The sequence below is a fragment of the Stomoxys calcitrans genome, chromosome 1 (assembly GCF_963082655.1).
Source record: "Stomoxys calcitrans chromosome 1, idStoCalc2.1, whole genome shotgun sequence".
Taxonomy (NCBI): Eukaryota; Metazoa; Arthropoda; class Insecta; order Diptera; family Muscidae; genus Stomoxys; species Stomoxys calcitrans.
In genome coordinates this window covers 169,852,776-169,880,015 of record NC_081552.1, presented here as the reverse complement: position 1 = coordinate 169,880,015, position 27,240 = coordinate 169,852,776, and the positions used below count along the sequence as shown (strand labels likewise).

The window sequence follows — 27,240 nt, the reverse complement described above, 5'->3', positions numbered from 1 at the left end:
GTTGCCTTTCTTGCCCTTTCCAAAGTGTTGAATTTGAAGTTCAATTTCCTGTGCAGCAAACCACCCATGTATTTTGCGATTTCTACTCCCAAGGAGACAGGTGCCACTGTAGGTATTTTGAATCTCTTGCTGAAAAGAACTACTTCTGTCTTGCATGGATTTATACCTAGACGACTTTTGGTGGCCCACTTTGCTGTGGCACGTAGAGCTTCCTGAAGTGCTAGAGGCCCATGCATGAGGCGCTGTCTAAATCCCCAACTCTTGCCAATGGCCCAATTGCATGTGTATAGGACAAGAGTTGCCTTTCTTGCCTTTCCAAAGTGTTGAATTTGAAGTTCAATTTCCTGTGCAGCAAACCACCCAGGTATTTTGCGATTTCTCCTCCCAAGGAGACAGGTGCCACTGTAGGTATTTTGAATCTCTTGCTGAAAAGAACTACTTCTGTCTTGCATGGATTTATACCTAGACGACTTTTGGTGGCCCACTTTGCTGTGGCACGTAGAGCTTCCTGAAGTGCTAGGAAACTCTCCCATAACCTCAAGAGCCACATCATCAGCATATGCGATCACTTTTACACCATTCTCTTTCAGAGAAAGTAATATATTGTTAATGGCTATATTCCAAAGTAGAGGAAACAGCACACCTCCTTGAGGATATAATCTGTTGACCCATCTTACAGAGCACAAGCCTGCCGTAAGTAAGTTTTTTATAAACTTTCTTACGGCAGTGCTGATGCCTAGAAACTCCATATTTTTCATGATTGACGTCTGAAACTAATGAAGCAATGATCATCCAATACTTAACAGTCACATATCCAACCGCTGGTATTTTCGTGCACAAAGATAACATCGAGTACCTCTTACCTATCCTTGGTAATAAATGGTTGTTTGTCGCCTTTGTTACAAATTGCCAAATTACAACTTATTATATTCAAATTTTGAAATGTGTTCAAATTTTGACAAATTTTGTTCAGCGATGAGGCTCATTTCTGGTTGAATGGCTACGTAAATAAGCATAATTGCCGCATTTGGAGTGAAGAGCAACCAGAAGCCGTTCAAGAACTGCCCATGCATCCCGAAAAATGCACTGTTTGGTGTGGTTTGTACGCTGGTGGAATCATTGGACCGTATTTTTTCAAAGATGCTGTTGGACGCAACGTTACGGTGAATGAACAAATTTCGAACCGAACACTGATTTTGGTAATAAAATTCAATGATTTGCAAGCGTTGCTCGTTAGTAAGTCTATTCATGATGAAATGTCAAAGCATACTGAGCATCTTTCTCTTTGACACCATGTCTGAAATCCCACGTGATCTGTCAAATACTAATGCATGAAAATCCTAACCTCAAAAAAATCACCCTTTATAAAGGATGATTTTTTAGTTACAATTTTTTGGCAACACTGGGTTGTGTTTTGTTTCACTGTCACGCATCATCAGTTTGGTCCACTATTTAACCATGAATCTTCTTACAAACGAACAATACTTGCAAATCGTTGAATTTTATTATCAAAATGCTTGCTGTATTAAAAAAGTTCATCGCGCGCTCACTTTTGGCTCAATGGGAATTTAAATAAGCAGAATTGTCGATTTTGGAGTGAAAATCAGTCAGAAGCATTACAAGAACTAACAATGCATTCAGAAAAAGTCACAGTTTGTTGCGGTTTATGGACTGGTGGCATCATTGGACCGTACTTCCTCAAAGATGATACGAATCGTAACGTAACTGTGAATGGTGAGCGCTGTCGTGAGATGATATCCAGCTTTTTTTGCACAACATGCAAAAGTTTGACTTGAATGACATGTGGTTTCAACAAGACGGTGCTACATGCCACAGAGCATGCATAACAATGGACTTATTGAGAGCCGAGTTCGGTGAACATTTTATTTCACGTTCGGGACCGGCCAATTGGCCGCCTAGATCATGCAATTTAACGCCTTTATACTGTTTTTTTTGTGGGGCTATGTCAAAGCTCATGTCTATACAGACAAGCACGGGATTTGAAGTCAACATTGAAGCATTTATTCGTGAGATACCAGCCGAAATGTTGGAAAGAGTATGCAAAAATTGGACTAAAAAATATTAATTTTTTTGAAATTAATTTTTTTTTTTGAAAAACTTTCCTATAGCTCTTAAAAATCGCCCTTATGAACCAGGTTAGATGGCCTAAGAATTTTAAGAGAATTTTATACACTTTCGATTGGGGTGCATACTATTTTATTATTACTTTCAATTTTGAATTGAACGAATTCCCCAGAGTGCGGAGGTCGCTTATCATTAAGTTTAATAAAACAGCAACCAACGATATCGGAGAAGTTTGCCCTACGTTCCGTAATGGAATGTCCATGGGCATATTTCCAGATAATATAAAAGGCCCGGACAAAGCAAATCGCTTTTAGTTTCTGCTTTTAAATTGAAAAAATCCCATTTGGGAAAATTCACTTAGGAAAGTGTTCACACAATGAGCGTATCTCTTAATAGGATTACTTGTCCTTCATTTGCAAGCCAGTGCTTGTATGATTTAAAGGCACTTCCCTACCTAATCCAAAGCCCATTGTGGATGTGAATTCTCACCTTGTGCATTCAATTGCTGAAAAGAACTTTTTCCACCTAATGTGCAAAAAAGTCTTCATTGCAAACATCAAATAGAAAACTCACAAATGTTGTTCTTTGTTGTTTCTGCTGTTTCTGTTGGGGCTTTTCAGCTTTCAGCTCAAAACGCCGGAAATAATTGTTTATGTAAATTTAACCAGGACTTATTTATGTATGCACAACCGGCCATAATGAAAAAGTGTGGGAACACAAAGTGTTTCGCTCATACACTTGCACTTTATTACGTTGTAAATTTTAGTCCTGCTCTTCAAGTACTACTGAAATGGTTCATGGGTACTTCTGTGAGCCAAACTGACGCTTTTTGGACCAACAATTGCATTTAATGTGGTCTTTGAGAATAAAGTGTGGTGCTCTGCACAAGGCATCCCAGGGTTGTTTGAAAAACACTTGCGCGTGTTTCGACAACTTTCTCATAATTTTATGCGAGATGTTTATGAAGACTATTACATGGATGTTGTTAAAAAGTAATTTTTTGGAATACTGTAGTTTAAATTAATTTTGTGTTTGCGATGAGGCTCAGGTGAGATGCATGATTAAATTTAATGGGTTGAAAAACAGGTTCCATTCACTCATATTTGAGAAAATTTAAAACTCTACCTCTGAAGATGCATCAGGTATACGGCAATTTTTTTTCCATTCGTTAACCGTCCGTCCGTTTGTCGAAATTACGATAGCGGTCGAACGTGTAAAGCTAGCCGCTTGAAATTTTGCACAGATGTAGATCGATTGCAAATGGGCCATATCGGTTCAGATTTAGATATAGCTCCCATATAAACCAATCTCCCGATTTGACTTCTGGAGCCCTTACCAGCCGCAATTTTTTCCGATTTGGCTGAAATTTTGCATGTAGTGTTCTGTTATGACTTGCAACAACTGTGCCAAGTACAGTCCAAATCAGTCTACAACCTGATACAGATCCTATGTAAACCGGTCTCTCGATCATTTTTATTCGGTTCCCAGAAGCTTTAATTTTTACTGGTTTGACTGAAGTTTGGTATGTAGAATACAATTATGCCCTTCAACTAAATTTACTTTGTATACATTTTTAGCAGAATCCATGGTGGTGGGTTCTCAAAATACGGCCCGGCCTAACTTCGCACGCCTTTACTTGTTCAAAAAAATATGAACCATATCAAGTTATTGACCGATATAGTCCGACCTTGTCATGACTGTTAGAAATCATTGAAATTTTTCAGACAAATCAAGTAATAATTGCGCCCTTCAGAGGCTCAGAAAATCAAATTGGGAGATTGGTTTATATGGCAGCTATATCAAATTATGAACCGATTTGGACCATACTTGGCACAGTTGTTGGAGGTCGTACCAAAACGACATGTGCAAAATTTCAACCGAAATTGCTAATAGGTTATGAACCGTTTGGCCATATTCGACACAGATGTTGGCAGTTATACCAAAACCATATGTGCCAAATTTTAGCTTATAAGAATTACACCCTCTAGACGCTCAAGAAATTTTATCGGGAGACCGGTATATATGGCAGCTACATTAGGTTATGAACCGATTTCATTCATACTAAGAACCAACAATTGTTCTTAGTATGAATGAAATCGGTTCATACCAAAACACCCCGTGCACAATGTCAGCCAAATCGGATTAGAATTTTGACCTCTAGAAGCTCAAGAAGTGAAAACCCAAGATCGTATTGTATGGCCGCTACATCAAAATATGGACCGATGTGGTCCATTTACAATCCATACCGACCTACACTAAAAAGAAGTGATTGTGCAAAATTGCAAGCGCCTAACTTTATTCCTTCGAAAGTAAGCATGCTTTAGACAGACAGACGAACGGACTGACGAACATGGCTAGATCGACTTAAAATGTCATGGTGATCAAGAATACATACACTATGAGAATTTTGTTAGTAAAAACAGCAAAAACTTTTGCTGTTACAGCAGAAAGTCTGCTGAAGTTGGGACAGCAGTAATTTGTCTCTAAAATAGCAAATATTTTCTGCTGTTTTAAAACATAAAAAACGCTCAAAAATGTCATGAATATTTCAAAAAATTTTATATGTCATCATATCTCTCAATTTTACAAGCATGTAATGTAATTTATTGAAATTTTTAATTAAAAAGTTAATTGATTCGATATTTTTTTAATAGAATTAAAAAAAAAGTACATGTAAATGCAATATCGGCCTAGACCACTTACTTTGTTTTCTCTTTGTCACTCGATTCATTTGCCAATTAATTGAAAACAGCTGATTTTATAGAAGAGACCAAGCGCCTAGAGAGAATGTGACCCGCCCATTATATTAAAATCGTTCTGGGTGATTTTAATGCCGAGATAGGGACATGTTTGGTCCAACAGTCGGAAAGCTTAGCCTCCACGAGATAACGTCCGAGTCTAGTAGATTTCGCCGCTCCAATAAAATATGGTAGTTATCAGCACAAGATTTCAACATAAAAATATTCACAAGCCACATGACTGTCAATCGATCAAAACTAGAGGAATTATATTGATCACATTGTGATAGATGTCAGGCAGAACGAAAAAGTAAATGAAAAGACGTGAATGAAGTCCGGAAATTCCACCAAAGAATTCAAAATCAAACCGATGGCTTTGGTGTAGGCACAACCTTCTGCAGAGACAAAGACTGAAATCTGGTAGCTGACACAGAAAGCGTGCTGAGGATATGGAAAGAACATTTTACTCAAATGGTAGTGTTCGACGGTGGCGGCAAAGAAGATACCTCAGCAACAATCCCTGATGGTGGTATTAAGTGTTTACCCCTAATTCAGAATGAGGTCCAAGTAGCAGTGACCCGTCTGAAGAACAACAAGGCAGCAGAAGCCGAGGGGTTACTCGCTGAACTATTTAAGACTGGAGGTGACACGCTGATAAGGCGTATGGATCAGCTAGTCTGCGCAATCTTGGAAGAAGAACGTATACCTGAGGATTGGAAACTCGGCATACTATGTCCCGTACACAAGAAAGGAGCCAAGATGGAATGTGCCAACTACAGACGAATAAGTCTCCTCTCCATCGCATATAAGATACTCTCGAGCGTACTGTATGAAGGATTAAAGCCTAAAGTCAATGAGATAATTAGGCCCTATCAATGCTACTTTAGGCCTGGTAAATCCACCATGGACCAGATATTCACACTGCGCCAAATCCTGGAAAAGACCCGACAAGGACAAATCAACACCTAACATATCTTTGTTGACTACAAAACCGCCTTTGACACCCCTATACGTTAAAGGGTATTTAAGCCATGTCTGAGTTTGGTATCTCTGCAAAATTAATAAGACACTGCATGATGACACTTGCTGATATTAAGAATAGGAAACGCGTTCCTCAGTAAGAATAGGAAAGAAACTCTCGGAACTATTTAATACCAAACGAGGTTTCAGACGAGGAGACAGCCAATCGTGAAATCTCATTAATATCCTGCTGGAGAATATTATTTGAGATGCAGATGTGAATAGATATGGCACACTAATCACAAGAGAACACAATCTACTTGCCTATGCCGACAATATCGACATCATAGGTCGATCACCGGAAGTAGTAACTACCCTTTGAAAGAATCGAAAGAGCGTCAGTGAAAATGGGTCTGGTAGTAAATGGAGATATAACGAAATGGATGGTTTCAACTCCCAAAACGTTTCTGTACAACCAATCAGATAAAGAAAATGGAGAAAGTTGGGAACCACAACTTTTTCTACCTCGGCACCCCCGACCGGCAACCGAAACGAATGACACCAGGTTTGAGATAAAGCGACGAATCATACTGGCAAACAGATGCTACTTTGCATAAGGCAAGCAGTTTTGAAACAAGGCCATCTCACGATAGACGAAGATTACACTATACAAGACACGGATACTACCCGTGTTGTTATATGGTTCCAAGGCATGAATACTTGTGAAAGCAGACGAGTCAATGCTTGGAGTGTTTGAGAGAAAGATTCTTCCTAATAGAAGAATTAATGGAGAATAAAGGCATCGTGTGAACCACTAGATGTATGACGACGATAGCATAGTTACATGTATCAAAATACAACGGCTGCGTTGGCTAGGTCATGTTGTTAGAATGGAAGAAGAAGCTCTAGCAAAGAAGTCTTTTGAGGGCGATCACGTTGGTACACTCATACCGGGACGACTAAAAGCCCGATGGAAAGTGAGTGAGTGATAAAAAGCATCTCGAAATTTGGTGTCAGAGATTTTAGATGGAGCGCAGAAGTTCGAGGCGTTTGAATGGCTATTCTACGTTCGGCTAATGTGACGAATGTCATAGCCATTTAAAGTAAAGTATCATCATCCGTTCTCAAATGGAATTACTATTTTTTTTTGGTTCTATCGCACTGTGAGTAGTGAAACCATATTTTAACATGCGTATTGGTTTCGTGAAAAAAACCAAATAGACAAAACCATTTCAGACAAATTGGATGAGAATTGCGCCCTCTAGTGGCTGAAGAAGTCAAAACCCAAGATCGTTTTATATGGCAGCTATATCAGGTTATGAACCGATTTGAACCATACTTACCACTTGTGTTGGAAGTGATACCAAAACACCACGTTCATAATCTCAGCCAAATCGGATAAGAATTGCGTCCTCTAGATGGTCAAAAAGTCAAGACCCAAGATCGGTTTATATAGCTGCTATATCAAAACATAGACTGATTTGGCGCATTTACAATCCCAACTGACCTACACTAATAAGAAGTATTGGTGCAAAATTTCAAGCGGCTAGCTTTACTCCTTCGAAAGTTAGCGTGCTTTCGACAGACAGACGAACGGCCAGACGGACGGACATGGCTAGTTCGACTTAAAATGTCGTGACGATCAAGGGGGGTCTTAGACGAATATTTCGAGGAGTTACAAACAGAATGACGAAAGTAATATGCCCCCATCCTGTGGTGGAGGGTATAAAAATAAGTTAAAAATGTGCTAAGTTCGGTGGGGCCGAACACATTGCGATTCATGGTGGAGGGCACCATGTTCTTTGCTCTAAGGAAGGAACTTAAAAATGATAATAAGATATGAAGCATTAAATCCAACAGATTTATTTTTATATTTTGATACGATTTGCCTACATTAGGTACTCAAGGCCTGAAATCAAGATATTGGATTGTATGAGAGCTATTGTATATTAGGTTATGGATCAATTCGAGCCATTCCTGACATGGATATTGGAAATCAAAGAGCAAGTCCTTGTTTAAATTGCGTCCTCTAAAGGCTCAAGAACCAATATGAACCAATTTAGATCATATGTGACATTGTTCTTGAAAGTCAAAACAGCTATATCAAAACATATACCAAATTTGCCTTTTAACAATCCCAACTGACCTACACAAATTTTAAGTGTTTGTGTAAAATTCTAAGAGCCTTAAGTCCTTCCAAAATAAGTGTGTGTTTGAAACACACGAACGGAACCTTTATTGATTTATTGTTTTTAATACAGTTTTTAAAAAGAACTTGAATGACTTGTTTTTCTCTATTTTTCTAGGGAAAGCTTAGTTCTGATATTCTAATGAACTCAAATATAATTTGACATGATGTGTTTGCTTTTACTGCATGCCTCCGTAATGAAAAAAGTCAATTCAAGAGAAATTTCTTAGCCTGGGGCTGGTAAACATTATTAAGGATTCGAGATAACAGGGATAGATACAAACCACACAGGAGCCTAGACAAACATACAATGAATATGTTGAGATGTACATTAGGTGCAACGTTCATTGGGGCTACAATAAAACATCGCAAATATATAAGAAAGAAAACAAGATATGGCCCGGTTCGGACCACAATTAAATTATATGTTGGAGACCTGTGTAAAATTTCAGCCAATTCGTATAAGAATTGCGCCCATTGGGGCTTACGAAGTAAAATAAAGAGAACGATTTATATGGGATCTGTATCGGGCTATAGACCGATTCAGAACATAATAAACACGTTTGTTGATGGTCATGAGAGGATCCGTCGTACAAAATTTCAGGCATATCGGATAATAATTGCGACCTCTAGGGGTAAAGAAGTCAAAATCCAAGATCGGTTTATATGGCAGCTATATCAGGTTATGAACCGTGTTCAAAGTACGTTTGAACATGAAGTCATGTGCACCCATGTGCAGACATGCGTTCACGTATGCACATGACCCACTGTGCATAACGGTACATTGAAGTAAGTTCTTAATCGCTGATTCCGCCTTGACTTCATATTTGTTTACCTGGAATTGTTGCTTGTAGCTTGGAAAGTTGACCGTTTTCGCGGGGTCCAAGTGACAAGCAACAACCAAAAAAAGATCAGTCTCGTTTTAAATCTCAAACCCGCGCATCGTATTCTCTCCCCCTCAAAGTGAAAACCCAAGTGAAGTGAAAAGTAAAAAGTGAACATACATACAAACATATATAACTAGAGTGAACATTGCAACAATAAACTTTGAAACAGTGAACTAATATATTTAACATTTTAGATACAAAGTGACACAATAACAACCGACTCAAAAACCAAATCTACACTCGACCCACAATTGCAACATCACAACAACCATAAGTGCGGGACACAACATACAACACCAACTAATTCTAATATTGCAAACCCCCCACCTGTTAAATACAATGTCTATCTACTACAATCAACTATACTCATAATTTAAATTTTAATCTACTTACTACTGCTACTTAAATCTATGAATTGTGCTATCTAAACCTAAATATTTGCTACTTAAACACTACGATCTACTTATAACTAATGAATTTAAATAACATAGAAAAGAGCACCACAATAAACAATCACCACCACATTTGAATTTTAAACATAAAACTTCCTATGTTTTATTTCGGAAGGCAAAACCCTTAGTTTGACCCCAAACATTTGGTCCTTCGAGCCGGATAAGTGGTTTTTTTAAATAATTAAAAAACCAAAAATCAAAAAAATTTCTGTTTTCTGCCCAAAAATAATTCATTTTCATTTCAAAAGACCCAGTGACCGAAACACAAAAAAATTCGCAACAACAAAAGTGCAGTGACCCAACAATTAAAAGCAAATGAAATAGAGAAAAGTGCGAAAAAAGGGTTGGTTACACACAACCGTACATACATACACGTATGGACGGACGGCCAACACAAAAATATCAAAACACATAAAAGATCAATTTTGGCAATTTATTAAAAACAAAATAATACACAAATCACAAATTAAAAAATATATAGCGGCTCTCAGTGTTCTTCGTTTGGTTGTGGCATTTATTTTATTGAAAATTTGATAAAATATTCCAACCAAATGAAGATCAAAACGAAATAACAAAAGAAAATAATAACCAAATTGCAAAGTGACAATTAAAGTACATAAAGACTCAAATAAAACAAAAACTAATTAAATTAACAGGGTGACCCGTGTAAAAATAAAAATAATTAAATTAAATTTGTAATTTGCAAAAATTAATTAAATTTTGTTATAAACCATTAGAAAAGTGTTACAGTGACCCAAAAAACGTAAAGTGACCCGCACAGTGGAACAGAAGTGGAAAAAAGTGGAATTTCAAAAATTATAAAAAATCAAAAAAATTTTAAATTGTTGAAAGAAGTTTCTTTGTGTTAAAATGAAAAAAAAGAGCTAAAAAATTGAAAAATTTAACAATTTATCGTCCAACCCAAAATTTATGTTAATTTTTTTCTACATATTTTGAAAATTTTTTTTCTCTAAAAATCATAAATTTTTCAGTATTTTAACTTAAAAAACAAATTAAAGTGTTAAAACAGAATTATGGGTTGCTCGATAAATTTGTAAATTTTATCCCAAACTAATTCTTTCTTTTTCTATCACACATAAAATATTGTGCATTTTCAAAAAACCCCAACAAAATCAAATTCGTGCGTTCCGTGTAAAAACACAAAAACAAAAAATCTACGCTCTGGGATAAAAACGGAAAAACCCGCTACAACGGTTAAATTCCCAAAACTTCATCAAATCAAAAACACTAAAACAACAAAATCCAAGACTCTAACGACACAAAGCTACAAAAATTGCAAAAGGCGCCAACACACAATTCTGGACCCAAGCCAAGCGCCCACCTACACACACACACACATACACACACATCAAAAAAGAAGCTTCAAAGTGAGTACCATTTTGTTTTTCTATTAAAGTGCGCTTGGGTATTACGTCATACATAACCTTTTTTTCAAAAAAGGAAAAGTTCATACATTTACCCAGCGTACTTTAATATTGTTTTTGATCGTTTTCTGATTATGAATCGCTAATTCGGTTGTCTGATTAATTTTGACCCAAATTAATTTGATCCAAGTGAATTTGACCCAATATAGCAGACCCTACTTTCAAGGCAGTGTGTAGGATTTTCGGGACAGACATCCACGAGATTTTTTGTTGAAATTTTTTATAAAGAAAAGGAAAAGTGTCTAAGAAAAATCGAAGTGCTTTTAGAAAAGAAGAAGTTTTTTTTATCAAGAATTGTTTTTGTGTGAGAAATAACGAAAATAATATTGCGTGCTGGCCTCATTTGTCTTCGCAATTTTAAAACTTCATTCTATTGCACAAATTTAAGTGGAAACGGTCGGAAAGGACTGTGGTTGTTTGTGCAATCCTTTGTTGTTTTTTATACAGAAAGCAAATTGACCCAACGAGTCAAAGCAGTATTATTGTAAAGAATCATCTAGTTCTGTATGCCAAATTTTGAAAAGTGAAAGTTTAATTTTTTTTGGAGAAAAATAAATTTTTTTTTTGCGACTTTAATTCGAGCGGAATTAAATTGCTGGTGTATTGCGATTTGAAAGGAAAATTTTTCTTACAATTTTTTGCGGCTATTGTATAATCGATATCATCAGAAATATTAACCTGTTTTTTTTTCTAGTGACCCAGATAAAACATTTATTACGAATTTTGTAAAAAGTTTCAGGTTTGACCCTTAGATATTTGACCCATCATCAAGACACACATTTTTTTTCTCGCATTAGGTTTTTTTGAAATAGATTTGATTTCTACAAATAACCAGTTTTTTTTTTAGGACATTTTGTTGTAAAATTTTCCTTGGTTTTATAGTTTTTTGACCCTATTTAAAACATATACAAGCCAATTACAAAATGGATAAGAATTTACGCGAAAGATTTGTAAACTGTGTGGATGATTTAGTGGATTTTGAGACCGTTTACTCCGCGGCTAAGTCGGATGATAATATACATTCGTTAGAAATCACGCGGGTAGAACTCAATTCTTTATGGGATCAAATCAAGAAGGCATACTTAGATTGTAGGGATCGCATTCCGGAAAAGGATGAGACACCTATAGATAAAACTAAGCTTCGAAATAGCTACAAACAGGCACTAGAAACTTATAAACGGTGTTTAAGCTCTCTTAACGGAGAAATTTTGGCCCTTAACGAGCAACAAGATCAAGAAAAACAGGAGAGAATATCGATGACCCAACAGCGAGACACTAATGATTTTTCACCAGCTCTAAGATTGCCGCCCTGTGACACAGATGTTTTTAAAGGGGGATATCGCGAATGGCCTACCTTTAGGGACTTATTTTCAGCAATTTACATTAACAATTCAAAATTAAGTAAAGTCGAGAAGTTGTTTCACTTAACCCAGAAAACAGCAGGAGAAGCCCGCGAAATAATTTCCAATGTTCCACTGACCCATGAGGGTTTCGACATAGCGTGGAGAAATCTCGTTCATAGGTACGAAAATAAACGCATGCAGGTAAATGAGCAATTGCGAGCTCTTTTTAATTTACCTTCGGTTTCCGTTGATAACGCGTCAACAATCCAGAAATTACAGCGCACTATAGGTAGTTGTACCCAAACTTTACAGACCCTTGAAGTAGAAACGGGGGGATGGGACCCAATCTTAGTTTATCTTGTGTCAACCAAACTACCAAGAATATTTTTAGAAGAATTCGAAAGCAGCCTAGCAGATTGTTCGTCTCTTCCATCGTGGAATCAACTAGATGTATTTTTGACCCATAAATTCAAGACCCTAGAATCAGTCGGCAATATCAAGCCACAATATTCGAGATATAATCAACCCAGATCGGAGTACGATAAGCGGGAAAAGCGAGTTAATAGTTTTCAAACAAATGTAAATCCCAATTTCAAGAACACGGGCTCAAGACCCAGCAACAACACACAATCACACTATAATGCTCAGAATAACAAACCGGTTTGTCAACTTTGTAAATCCAATCATTCTTTGCGAGAATGTCCTCAATTTCTAGAAAGGTCGATCAACGATCGAATAAACATTGTTAAGACAGGTCATCTTTGCTATAACTGCCTTTCTTCGGATCATGGAGTCAGGGAGTGTAAAAGTCGTTTTAGTTGTAGGGAATGTAGTCAACGACACCACAGTTTGATACATAAAGGCAACCAGAGCCAGTACCCTACAACAGGCACACACCAACGAGGCGGAGCACGACCTAGCACCAGTGCTGCCGCTCTCAACACTTTAGTTCAACCCGGTAGACAGGAAGCACGACCTAGCACCAGTGCTACTGATCCTACCACCCTAGCTCAACCGGTTAGCGAATACGCACGCCCTAGTACCAGTGCTGCCGTTTTAACCACCCTAGTACAACCATCGGTATCGCCAAATATACAGTCCACACCTTGTTTAGAAGCACCTTGTTCAACGACTTTGACACTTCAGGAAATCAGACCCACTCCGCAACCCAAAGAGACACTTTTGTTCACAGCAATAGTTCAAATCAAATCTAGAGGACATAGATATGATGCCAGGGCAATCATCGATCCTGGGTCACAATCAACTTTCATATCAGAAAAAATTAGAAACAAATTGCAACTTCCAACAGTTAAGAATTTAATTCACGTCACAGGTTTAAGCGACGCAGTTTCTGAAACATCGACAAAAGCTTGCGTCTTCAATCTTTGCTCACGAGTAAATCCTAGTTTTGAGCTGGAGGTTTGGGCACCAGTCTTAAAGACCCTACCTTCTCATTTACCAACACACAATTTAAGGCAAAATCAATTTGGAGATTTTGCACACCTTAGTCTCGCGGACCCCCGATTCTTTGAAAGTCGACCCGTGGACATGTTAATCGGATTAGATATTGGACCCCTTATATTCACAAAAGGCGGTACTATGAAATCCTTTGGATCACTTATAGCGCAGGACACCGTTTTTGGGTGGATCATAGGAGGACCCATTACGGAAGACCCTAAATCCGACAGACAAATCACACTTTATAGTGCATCATCATTAGAAAAGATAATCACTCGCTTTTGGGAGGTGGAAGAGACCCCAAAAAAGGTTTTGAGGTCAGCAGAAGATATTTATTGCGAAAATAATTACAAAAATACAACACGACGTAATGAGGCGGGGAGATATATCGTAACTTTACCTTTTAAAAGCTGTTCAGAGATCGGTTCATCTAGGAACATCGCATTGGCACAGTTTCATAGAATGGAGAAAAAGTTGTCTAAGACCCCGGATATTAAAGCACATTATGATGCAGCCATATTAGAGTATTTGGAATTAGGACACATGAGGAAGGTAGACCCAAACAGCGTATACAAGACCCCTCACTACTACTTACCTCACCATGCAGTTATCAAACCAGATAGGGTTACCACAAAACTTAGAGTGGTTTTTAACGCATCTAGCCCAACATCAAACAAGAAAAGTCTTAACGATATCTTACATACAGGACCCATACTTCAGCAAGACCTTGTGCTACAAGTGTTGAAATGGAGATTTTTTAAGTACGTCTTCAATGCAGACGTGACAAAAATGTATCGTCAGATCTTAGTAGACCCCAATCAAACAGCTTTTCAAAGAATTCTCTTTCGTAAATCAGAAAACCACCCAATTGAGGATTACGAACTCTTAACTGTTACCTTCGGCATAAATTGCGCCCCATTTTTAGCGATTAGGACCCTTCTCCAGTTAGCAGAAGACGTGAAAGATTCTCATCCGTTAGGATCAAGAATTATTAAAGAAAATTTATATGTCGATGATGTATTAGCGGGCGGACACTCCATAGAAGAAGCTACAGCAGCTAGGAAGGAATTAGCCTCCGCATTAGAATCAGCTGGTTTCGAGCTAAGAAAATGGGCGTCAAATGACACACGTTTGTTAAAGGATTTAAATGAAGACATGCTTCTTCCAATAGATTGGTTAAATATTTCCGAAGCTTCTTCGACAAAGACCCTAGGAATTCGTTGGAATATATCAGGTGATAATTTCACTTTTACGGCCCCTACAGTTGAAGAAAGGCAAATGAGCACCAAGCGAGAAGTATTATCAACGATAGCAAAGTTTTTCGACCCATGTGGATGGTTAGCGCCAGTAATTGTTGTAGCCAAGTTAATCATGCAGCAGGTTTGGCTAGATAAGGTAGAATGGGATGACTCGTTGAAGCCAGTGACTCAAATGAACTGGAATAACTTTGTGAGAGGCAGCCATTCTATAGACACTGTATCGATACCAAGATGGGTTCGGTTTACACCTGCTAGTATTGTGGAGATACATGGATTCTGCGACGCGTCAGAAAGCGCATATGCAGCCACAATTTATATACGCGTTGAACACATCGATAAAACTGTAGACACTTTTCTTCTAGCAGCCAAGACCCGAGTAGCCCCAGTTAAAAAAATCTCTCTGCCAAGGTTAGAATTATGCGGTGCAGTTATGTTATCAAGGTTAGCAAATGCCATTGTGCCTAAGCTTCGATTATCAAAGTTTACGACCCATTTCTGGACCGACTCTACAATCGTTCTAGCCTGGCTACAAAAGCCACCATGCTCATGGAGCGCTTTCGTTGGTAACAGGGTTTCAGAGATATTAGAGAACGTCGGTGGTGAGAATTGGAAACATGTTGACTCAGAATCTAATCCTGCAGATGTAGCAAGTCGTGGCTGTTCTCCTGACGACTTAATATCTCATAATTTATGGTGGACGGGACCCCAGTGGCTCAAATTGCCGCATGATCAGTGGCCGCAAGACCGAGTTAATACAGACACTAATCTTGAAGCAAAACAAGTTAAAGTATTCGCAACAGGCACTTTTGATGACCCTTTGACTCGATTTTCGTCTTTAGCTAGAGCATATCGTGTTTTGTCTTACGCAGTTAGGTTCTGGCGTAACACAGGTTCAACTAGATCCTCACTTAAAATTTCATCGCAAGAAATAACCAGCCCAGAGCTCATAGACACAAAGATGCGTCTTATAGTGGCAACTCAGAAACATTACTTCGTTGAGGAATACAGTTCTTTGACCCAAAAGAAAAGGCTTTCACCTAGAAGTAGTCTTTTACCATTCAACCCCTTCATAGATAGAAAAGGAGTAATTAGATCCAATGGTCGTTTAGTTCAATCGCCAGCTTTGACGTACAGCGAACGTCATCCAATCTTAATCCCATATGATTCGCGATTTGCACTCCTTCTAGTGGAATTTGTTCATAAAGTCTCAATGCACGGAGGCAATCAACTTATGACCCGGCTCATCCGTACGGAGTTTTGGATATTCAGATTGAAACAGTTGATCAAGAAAGTTATACACAATTGCAGAGTTTGTACCCTATATCGATTAAAGACTCAGACCCAAATTATGTCATCTCTTCCACCCGAGCGTACTACTTTATCCAGACCCTTTACGAATACAGGGGTAGATTTTGCAGGACCCTTCGGAATCAAAAGCTTAACAGCACGAGCGTGTTTAATAACCAAGGGTTATATCTGCATATTTGTTTGTTTTGCGACAAAAGCCATCCACTTAGAAGCAACAAGTGATTTATCGACTCAATCATTTCTGGCGGCATTAGCTCGTTTCATAGGAAGGAGAGGGTGCCCAGAAAAGATATATTCCGACAATGGAAAGAATTTTATAGGCGCAGCAGAAATGCTCAAGAAAGATCAGAAAGAGTTTATGAAAAGTTTACAGAGCAGCGCCATTCAGCAACATGCTCATCAGAATTTAGAGTGGAAATTTATTCCTCCAGGAGCTCCCCATATGGGGGGATTGTGGGAGGCAGGAGTTAAATCATTCAAGATACACCTTAAGAAGTCTATGCCCAAAATGAACTTCACGTTCGAAGAACTGTCAACCATATTGGCACGTATCGAGGCCTGCCTCAATTCACGACCCCTTAGTCCAGCTTCTGAAGACCCTAACGATTTAGCACCCTTGACCCCAGCTCACTTCCTTATAGGCTCTTCCCTTTTGACCCCGGCAGAACCCGACATCTCAGAGGAGGACATAACGCTTGCAAATCGGTGGAAGAGATTAAAGATTATATCCCAAAACTTTTGTCAGAGGTGGAAGTCAGAGTACTTAAATGAGCTTCACCGTAGATACAAATGGAAGTATCAGCAAGATAACATACAGGTCAATGATTTAGTTGTCATCAGGGATGAGAGATATCCCACCGAGTGGAAGTTAGGACGAGTTTTTAAAACATACCCCGGTGTTGATCAGAACACTCGAGTTGTAGATATTCGAACTTCCAATGGCATAGTCAGTCGACCCATAACTAAGATTGTCAAATTATTCTCAGACACCCCTAGCAATTCATAATCACATCAAAACACGGTACTCACGAGATTTTGGTTACAGATAATGGCCGGATATTTACCTCGCCCAGAGTCCCCACGACCCGCCAGACCCACACGCCCTCGATTCGACCCACGGGAACCCAGGTATCGCCCCGCATCTTGGCAGTATGCCTGTGGCCTCTGCCAGGAGGACCACGCCATACGGTCATGCCCGCGGTTCCGGCAAATGACACCGTATCAGAGATACGAGACAGTTGAGAGACGGAGTTACTGTCGGAACTGTCTGGCGCGCAGCCATCTGGCCCCAGACTGCCCCGTGGTCACTGCCTGCCGAACATGCGACTACCGCCATCACACAATGCTGCATGGAGCCCCACAGCTTAGGAAGACATACGGCAGCTACAGCCCGCCCCCAATGGAGATTGCCAACCCACGGCAACTTGCAATCGAACCAGCCAACCAGATGCCCATCGTCCAAGGCCCTCCCCCGGTCGAGATACCTTACAGCCGGGCCACTGTTTTTGTACCCACGGCGATGGTGGAATTGGCACCCGAGGAGCAGGACGATTGGGCTGGGGTACGGGTACTTTTGTGCCAGGCATCGACCATCACCCGAATCGCGGCAGCCACAGTAACTCGCCTGGGGATACCAACGAGAGAGCGCAGAGGGCACCGTCTGGCAACAATAAGACTTCGGTCAAGGCATGCGTCGAGGAGGACCATGTATACCATCCGGGCAGTGGTGACCCGGGATTTGCCGCGACGACCCTATTCAGATCCCATCATTCCCGACCCCACAAGCAGCCTAAGATCCCTTTCTTTGGCAGATGCTGACCCTAGGGGCAACGAACCAATCGATGTAGAGGTAGGGGCCGATGCCTACGCCCACCTCCGGAGGAGTGGTGTTGTACAACCCGGATTGGGAGCCGTCTTCGCCCAGGAGACAGATTGGGGATACGTGTTCGTCGGCCCAGTCACCTCACAGGCAAGAAACCAAAATTAAAAAGGTAAGATGTCACTTCGTCACTTGGAGGGGGAGAATGTTCAAAGTACGTTTGAACATGAAGTCATGTGCACCCATGTGCAGACATGCGTTCACGTATGCACATGACCCACTGTGCATAACGGTACATTGAAGTAAGTTCTTAATCGCTGATTCCGCCTTGACTTCATATTTGTTTACCTGGAATTGTTGCTTGTAGCTTGGAAAGTTGACCGTTTTCGCGGGGTCCAAGTGACAAGCAACAACCAAAAAAAGATCAGTCTCGTTTTAAATCTCAAACCCGCGCATCGTATTCTCTCCCCCTCAAAGTGAAAACCCAAGTGAAGTGAAAAGTAAAAAGTGAACATACATACAAACATATATAACTAGAGTGAACATTGCAACAATAAACTTTGAAACAGTGAACTAATATATTTAACATTTTAGATACAAAGTGACACAATAACAACCGACTCAAAAACCAAATCTACACTCGACCCACAATTGCAACATCACAACAACCATAAGTGCGGGACACAACATACAACACCAACTAATTCTAATATAGCAAACCCCCCACCTGTTAAATACAATGTCTATCTACTACAATCAACTATACTCATAATTTAAATTTTAATCTACTTACTACTGCTACTTAAATCTATGAATTGTGCTATCTAAACCTAAATATTTGCTACTTAAACACTACGATCTACTTATAACTAATGAATTTAAATAACATAGAAAAGAGCACCACAATAAACAATCACCACCACATTTGAATTTTAAACATAAAACTTCCTATGTTTTATTTCGGAAGGCAAAACCCTTAGTTTGACCCCAAACAAACCGATTTAAACCATACTTGGCACATTTGTTGGATATCATAACAAAACACGTCGTGCGAAATTCCATCCCAATCGGATAAGAATTGCGCCCTCTAGAGGCTCAAGAAGTCAAGACCCAAGATCGGTTTATATGGCAGCTATATCAGGTTATGAACCGATTTGAACTATACTTGGCACAGTTATTGGATATAATAACAAAACACGTCGTGCAAAATTTCATTCCAATCGGATAAGAATTGCGCACTCTAGAGGCTCAAGAAGTCAAGACCCAAGATCGGTTTATATGGCAGCTATATCAGGTTATGGACCGATTTGAACCATACTTGGGACAGTTGTTGGATATCATAAGAAAACACGTCGTGCAAAATTTCATTCCAATCGGATAAGAATTGCGCACTCTAGAGGCTCAAGAAGTCAAGACCCAAGATCGGTTTATATGGCAGCTATATCAAAACATGGACCGATATGGCCCATTTACAATACCAACCGACCTACACTAATAAGAAGTATTTGTGCAAAATTTCAAGCGGCTAGCTTTACTCCTTCGGAAGTTAACGTGCTTTCGACAGACAGACGGACGGACATGGCTAGATCGACATAAAATATCGCGACGATCAAGAATATATATACTTTATGGGGTCTCAGACGAATATTTCGAGTAGTTACAAACAGAATGATGAAATTAGTATACCCCCCATCTTATGGTGGAGGGTATAAAAAAAATATTCTCATTATGCGTCACCAAAGCAACATTAAATGTGTCAACTTGCCTTAGGGGCAACGCAAAACTTTTAAAATAATTTGTTTATAATTTATTACAAAACTTTTTAAAGCCTCTAGAAAAGGTTAGAATTATTTTAAAGTTCCAAACATATTTTTAAATGCATCTAAAATAAGCCATCTCTTTTCTTTACAGGTAAACATTTTAACAAAACTGCCAAATAAAAATGTGCACAATTATGCCTCTTCAAAAAAAGTTAATAAAAAAGTTTGGGGTTAGTCAATGGCCAAAAGCCACAACTCATGGCTCTATGGGGCATAGATTCGATGGCCTACAAGGTAAAAGTATTTAATACCAAAAATTAAATGATATATTTTAAGATATTATATTAAACATAGGATTGGGGCAAAATTGATTCACATTATCAATTAATTTTTTAATTGATCCAATTTAAAGAAGTAAAAAGGCATACGTTCAGCCTGGACACCTTGGATATATACATATTTTAATGACATTTGGTCATTTGGAAAAATGTATTATTTATGAAGCTATAGTAGCTATATCGAAATATGATCCCTGTTGGAATAAGCTCGGCACCGACGTCGAGGGGTCTAATACAATTCACTGTTCAAGACGGTAAAACAGAATATTGATCTATTCAGCAGCTCTATTTATATAAAGTGCGATTTCCAAGATACGTAAGGGTCAAGTTGCCCAATAACTTAAATAGGAAGATCGGTATATATACATATATGGCAACTATATCCAACTATAGACCGATCTGAACCATATAGGACAAGGATGTCCAAAAGCCTTACGCCGCTCACTATGTCAAATTTCCATTAAATCGAACAGTATGTGCTCCACTTATGGGTTCAAGAAGTGAAATTAGGAGATCGGTCTAAAAGGTAGCTACATCCAAATTTCGAACGATCTGGGCCATATTAAACACGGGTATTGAGTAATCGAGTAATAATCGATGTTTTTATCGTTCCAAGCACTTATATCGTGGAATCGGTAAACACATATAGCAGCTGTAAAGTAGAGGTAAGCATGTCCGCCTATGATGCTGAACGTCTGGGTTCGATTCCCGGCGAGAACGTCAGACACATTCTCAACGGAGGAGGTTGTGGGGTACTATGTCATGTAAAAAATTCTCCCCTAAGAGGTGTCGCACTGAGGCACGCGGCTCCCAAAGACGACATGCTTCACAAGCTCCACAATAGAAGACAAATAAAATCTTGCTACCGCAAATCAAATCCAACTTATCCAACAAAAGCAATAGCAACAAACATACACAACTTGGCGAACTTTATAATTGATCTAATTAATAAAATTAAAGCTCATTTTTGGCTCAATGGGTACGTAAATAAGCAGAGTTGTCGATTTTGAGGTGAAGGGCAGCCAGAAGCATTGCAAGAGCTCCCAATGCATCCAGAAAAAATCACAGTTTGGTGCGGTTTATGGGCCGGTGGTATCATTGGACCGTACTTCTTCGAAGATGATGCGAATCGTAACGTAACTGTGAATTTTTTTTGCCCATAACATGTTTTCGTAACATGTGGTTTCAACAAGACGGTGCTACATGCCATGCAGCACGCGTAACAATCGATTTACTGAGACTAATTGGCTATGACAGAACCTTTGTTCCACTTGGCGAACGTAAAATAGCGTTCCAAGCGCCTCGGTTTTCCACGCTCCTTTCATAATCTCTGACACCAAGTTTCGAGGTGTCTCCCACCACTTGATCTTTCTATCGGGCTTTTGGTCGTCCGGGATTTGCGTATACCACCGCGTTTGCCTTCAAAAGACTTCTTTGCTGGAGCTACTTCATTCATTCTGACAACATGACCTAGCCAACGCAGCCGTTGTATTTTGATACGTATAACTATTCTATCGTCGTCATACAGCTAGTGGTTCATACGACACCTATATTCTCTATTAACGCAAACTGGTCCATATATTTTACGAAGAATCATTCTCCTAAATACTCCAAGCACTGCCTCATCTGCTTTCATAAGTACGCATGCCTCAGAACCATATAACAACACGGGTAGTATCAGTGTCTTGTATAGTGTAATTTTCGTCTGTCGAGAGGAGGCCTTGTTTCTCAACTGCTTTCTCAATCCAAAGTAGCATCTGTTTGCCAGTATTATTCTTCGCCTTATCTCAAAACCGTTGTCATTCGTTTCGGTTACGGCGGTGGCGATGTAGATAAAATTGCTGACTATCTCAAAGTTTTTGTTCCCAACTTTCTCCATTTTCTTCATCTGATCGGTTGTACAGTACGTTTTGGGAGTTGAAACCATCCATTTTGTCATATCTCTATTTACTGCCAGACCCATTTTCACTGACGCTCCTTCGATTCTTCCAAAGGCTTCAGTTATTACTTCGGGTGATCGACCTCGATGTCGTCGGCATAGGGGAGTATCATGTGGGTGTAGCATGTGTTTTCTTGTGATTAGTGTGCCATATCTATTCACATCTGCATCTCGAATAATCTTCTCCAGCAGGATATTAAAGAGATTACACGATAGACGGTCTCCTTGTCTGTCTCCTCGTTTGGTATTAAATCGTTCCGAGAGATTCTTTCCAATTCTTACTGAGGTACGCGTATCAGCAAGTCGAAGGGCCTAAAACAACTCGCTGTTCAAAATTTCAGCAAAATCAGATAAATAATGTGGCTTTTATGGGCCTAAGACCCTAAATCGACGGATTGGTCTATATGGCAGCTATATCCAAATCTAGACCGATCTGAGCCATATTGACGAAGGATGTCGAAGAGCCTAACACAACTCACTGTCTTAAATTTTAGCAAAATCGGATAATAAATGTGGCTTTTATGGGCCTAAGACCCTAAATCGGACGTCATTCGTTTCGGTTACGGCGGTGGCGATGTAGATAAAATTGCTGACTATCTCAAAGTTTTTGTTCCCAACTTTCTCCATTTTCTCCATCTGATCGGTTGTACAGGGCGTTTTGGGAGTTGAAACCATCCATTTCGTCATATCTCTATTTACTGCCAGACCCATTTTCACTGGCGCTCTTTCGATTCTTCCAAAGGCTTCAGTTATTACTTCCGGTGATCGACCTCGTTATCGTCGGCATAGGGGAGTATCATATGGGTGTAGCATGTGTTCTCTTGTGATTAGTGTGTCATATCTATTCACATCTGCATCTCGAATAATCTTCTCCAGCAGGATATTAAAGAGATTACACGATAGACGGTCTCCTTGTCTGTCTCCTCGTTTGGTATTAAATCGTTCCGAGAGATTCTATCCGATTCTCACTGAGGTACGCGTATCAGCAAGTCGAAGGGCCTAAGACAACTTGCTGTTCAAAATTTCAGCAAAATCAGATAAATAATGTGGCTTTTATGGGCCTAAGACCTTAAATCGACGGATTGGTCTATATGGCAGCTATATCCAAATCTAGACCGATCTGAGCCATATTGACGAAGGATGTCGAAGAGCCTAACACAACTCACTGTCTTAAATTTTAGCAAAATCGGATAATAAATGTGGCTTTTATGGGCCTAAGACCCTAAATCGGACGATCGGTCTATATAGGGGCTATATCAAGATATAGTCCGATATATCCCATCTTCGAACTTAATCTGCTTATGGACAAAAGAAGAATCTGTGCAAAATTTCAGCTCAATATCTCTATTTTTAAAGACTGTAGCGTGATTTCAACAGACAGACGGACGGACATGTCTAGATCGTCTAAGATCTATATGCTGATTAACAATATATATACATTATAGGGTCGGAAATGGATGTTTCGATGTGTTGCAAACGGAATGACAAAATGAATATACCCCCATCCTTCGGTGGTGGGTATAAAAATAAAATTTATTTATACGAAGAGATATCAATATCTAAGTTTCCCAAACGTTAAAGTAATATAAAAATTTCTGTCATAGAAAAAAAAATTGCATACCTATTGGCGGATCAGCAAAGCTCAGAGGATAGTATGTCCGCCTTTGACGCTGAACGCCTGGGTGCAAATCCCGGCGAGTACAGCAGAACAAATTTTCAGAGCTGGTTATCCTTTCCTAGCGTCTTGGCGACACTTGTGATGTTATTAACATAGGTAATCAGCCGAGTAAACTACTCAAAGTGGAGTCGCTCTGCGGCACGCAACTCGGACTCAGAAATAGAAACAAAGTCCCATATCATTGACCTAAAACTAGTATCGGACAGCACTCATTGATATGAGCGAAGTATTCCCGCTGATTCTAAATGGGATTCTTCTATCTTTAATTGGTTATGACAAAACATTTATTCAACTAGCCGAAGCGTTCCAAGCGCCTCGATCTTCTGCGCTCATTCTAAAATCTCTGACACCAAGTTTCGAGGTGTCTCCCACAACTTGTTTTTCCATCGGGCTCTTGGCCGTCGCAGTTTGCGTATACCATCGTGCTTGCCTTCAAAAGATTTCTTTGCTGGATCTGCTTCATCCATTCTGACAACATGACGTAGCCAACGCAGCCGTTGTATTTTGATACGTATAACTATGCTATCTTCGTCATACAGCTCTTGGTTCATTCGACGCCTATATTTTCTATTAACACAAACTGGTCCATATATTTTACGAAGAATCTTTCTCCCAAATACTCCAAGCACTGCCTCATCTGCTTTCATAAGTACTCATGCCTCCGAACCATATAACAACAAGGGTAGTATCAGTGTTTTGTATAGTGTAATCTTCGTCTGTCGCGAGATGTACTTGTTTCTAAACTGCTTACTTAATCCAAATTCGCTTTTTCTCAAAACTGGTGTCATTCGTTTCGGTTACGGCGGTGCCGAAGTAGATAATGTTGCTGACTACCTTAAAGTTGTTGTTCCCACTTTTCTCCATTTTTTTATCTCTTCGATTGTACAAGGCGTTTTGGAAGTTAAAACCATCCATTTCGTCTTATCTCCATTTACCGCCAGACCGATTTTCAACGATTATCTTTCGAGTCTAACAAAAGCTACTGTTACTTCTGATGACCGTCTCATAAAATGTCGTCCGGATAAGCGAGTAGCATGTGTTTTCTTGTAAGTTGTGTGCTATACCTATTCACTTCTGCACCTCAAATAATCTTCTGTAACAGGATTGGTATTAAATGGTTCCGAGAGATTCTTTCCTACTGATACTGAGGAACGCGTATCAGCAAGTGCCATCATGCAGAGCCTTATTAATTTTGCAGTGATACCAAACTCAGACATGGCTTAAATACCTGTGAACGTATAGGGGTGTCGAAAGCGGTTTTGTAGTCAACAAAGATATGGTAGGTGTTGATTTGTCCTTGTCGGGTCTTTTCCAGGATTTGGTGCAGTGTGAATATCTGGTCTATGGTGGATTTACCAGGTCTAAAGCCACATTGATAGGGCCCAATTATCTAATTGACTTTAGGTTTTAATCCTTCACACAATACGCTCGAGAGTATCTTTTATTCCTCTGTAGTTGGCACATTCCGTCTAGGCTCCTTTCTTGTGTACGGGACATAGTATGCTGAGGTTTTAATCATCGGGTATGCTTTCTTCTAGCCAGATTGAGCAGATAAGCTGATGCATACGCCTTATCAGCGTGTCGCTTCCGGTCTCAAATAGTTCAGCGGGTAACCCGTTGGCTCCTGCTGCCTTGTTGTTCTTCAGTTGTTCTGCCTTGTTGTTCTGCTACTTGGACCCCATTCTGACTTGGTTCTGCGGTATCCTCTTCGCCGCCATAGTCGAACACTAGAATTTGGGTAAAATGTTCTTGCCATATCCTCAGCATGCTATCTGTGTCAGCTACCAGATTTCTTTCTTTGTCTCCGCACCAAAGCCATCGGTTTGATGTTTAATTCTTAGGTAGAATTTCCGAGCTTCATTCGGACTTCTGTACATCTCAATTCGCTCACATTTACGTCTTTCCATTTCCTTTTTCTTTTTGCATAATAGACGTTTCTCCGCTCTCCTTTTCTCCCTATACCCGTTCTTCGTCTGGCGCGTTGCTACTAATTGCAGGGTTGCTCTGTATGCCGCATTGTTGGCTTCAGTAGCATCTCGACACTCTTGGTCGTACCATGGGTTTCTTGAGGGAGGCTTCTGGTACATAGGAACGGATTTCGCGGCATTTTCAATGGAGTGGGCAATGGTTTGCCACTGCGCCATTATATCATCGGAACAAGGAGTGTTTTCATCAAGCGGTTAGGTTAGTCGAGTGGAGTATGCCGTTGCCAGCTTTTCAATGTCCAGCGTCCGTGCAGTGTCAGATTGTATTTTCCTTGCCATGTTCAAACGGGTGCGAACCTTTGCTGAAACAAGGTAGTGGTCTGAAGTTATATTCGCTCCACGGATCGACCGTACTTCTAACACGCTGGATGAATGCCTTCCATCTATCACAACGTTATCAATTTGGTTCCTAGTGTTTTGATCGGGCGACAGCCATATGACTTTGTGAATATTTTTATGTTGCTATTAACTACCATGTTTTTGCCTCGGCGAAATCTAGTAACCCCAACCTTTTAGTGGACGTTACCCAAAGATTTCTTCCTTCCCTATCTTCGCATTAAAATCTCCCAGAACTATTTTAGTATAATGGGCAGGGCACCGATCATATTATCTCTCCAGGCGCTCGTAGAAAATATCCTTGGCCGGCTCGTTCTTGTCTTCCATCGGGGCATGGGCACAAATAAGGCTGATGCTGAAGAATTTAGCTTTTATGCGGATTGTGGCTATCATCTCATCCACCGGAGTAAAGCTGGAGACAAGGTGTTTCAGTTTCCGACTAACCACAAAACCGCAGCCAAATTCATGCCTCGGTTATGGCATCTATAGTATAGTTCGTCACAGTTTGGAGTTGTAGTGACGCCATTCCCAGTCCAACGCACTTCCTGTAAGGCGGTAATATCTGCCTTGTACTTCTCCAATACACCCGCCAGCGCGTATACTGCATCTTCTCTATAAAGAGTGCGGACATTCCAGGTGCAGATGCGCAAATCTTGGTCCTTTTTTCGTTTGCGTGGATCGTCAGCGTTAGGGGGGTCGGTTTTTACTATTCCTTTGTTTCTCATAGTGATTCTTATAGTTTCCCTGCTCCTTAGTAGAATGTTAAGGGGCAAAACTTACAATTTGTATTCGTTGAAGTTGTGATCAGTGCGTTATATTAATCTTCTCGACATCTACAATCAATATGGAACCGATCGGGTCCGCTTTGGATACTGCTGCCGTACAAGTCGGTCTCCCGATTTAATGTCTTGCACCTATAAAAGGTAGATTTTTACACGATTTCTCCATCCAAAATACCCATTTTGGGCAACGATAATTTCCAAATCGTTTTGTTATACCCACCACTGAAGGATGGGGCTATATTCATTTTGTCATTCCGTTTGCAACACATCGAAATATCCATTTCCAAACCTATAAAGTATATATTCTTGATCAGCATAAAAATATCTAAGACGATTTAGCCATATCACTACGTCGATCTGTTGAAATTACGCTACAGTCTTTAACAATAGAGATATTGAACTGAAATTTTGTACAGATTCTTTTTTTGTCCATAAGCAGGTTAAGTTCGAAGATGGGCTATATCGGACTACATCTTTATA

The 27,240-nt window shown here is 39.7% G+C and overlaps 1 protein-coding gene across 3 annotated transcripts in view; it reads left to right on the top strand.

The window, feature by feature from the left end:
• LOC106095928 (regulating synaptic membrane exocytosis protein 2) overlaps positions 1–27,240 on the top strand; it is a 448,297-nt gene that overhangs the window by 121,317 nt on the left and 299,740 nt on the right. The window contains exons 1-2 of one of the 3 annotated variants that reach the window (XM_059361095.1): positions 19,703–19,782; positions 19,854–19,996. The exons of the other annotated variants lie outside the window; for them this stretch is intronic. The gene's annotated coding sequence lies outside the window, so the exon portion shown is untranslated. Of the gene's footprint in view, positions 1–19,702; positions 19,783–19,853; positions 19,997–27,240 lie in introns of those variants that run through there. 3 annotated transcript variants of the gene reach the window in all.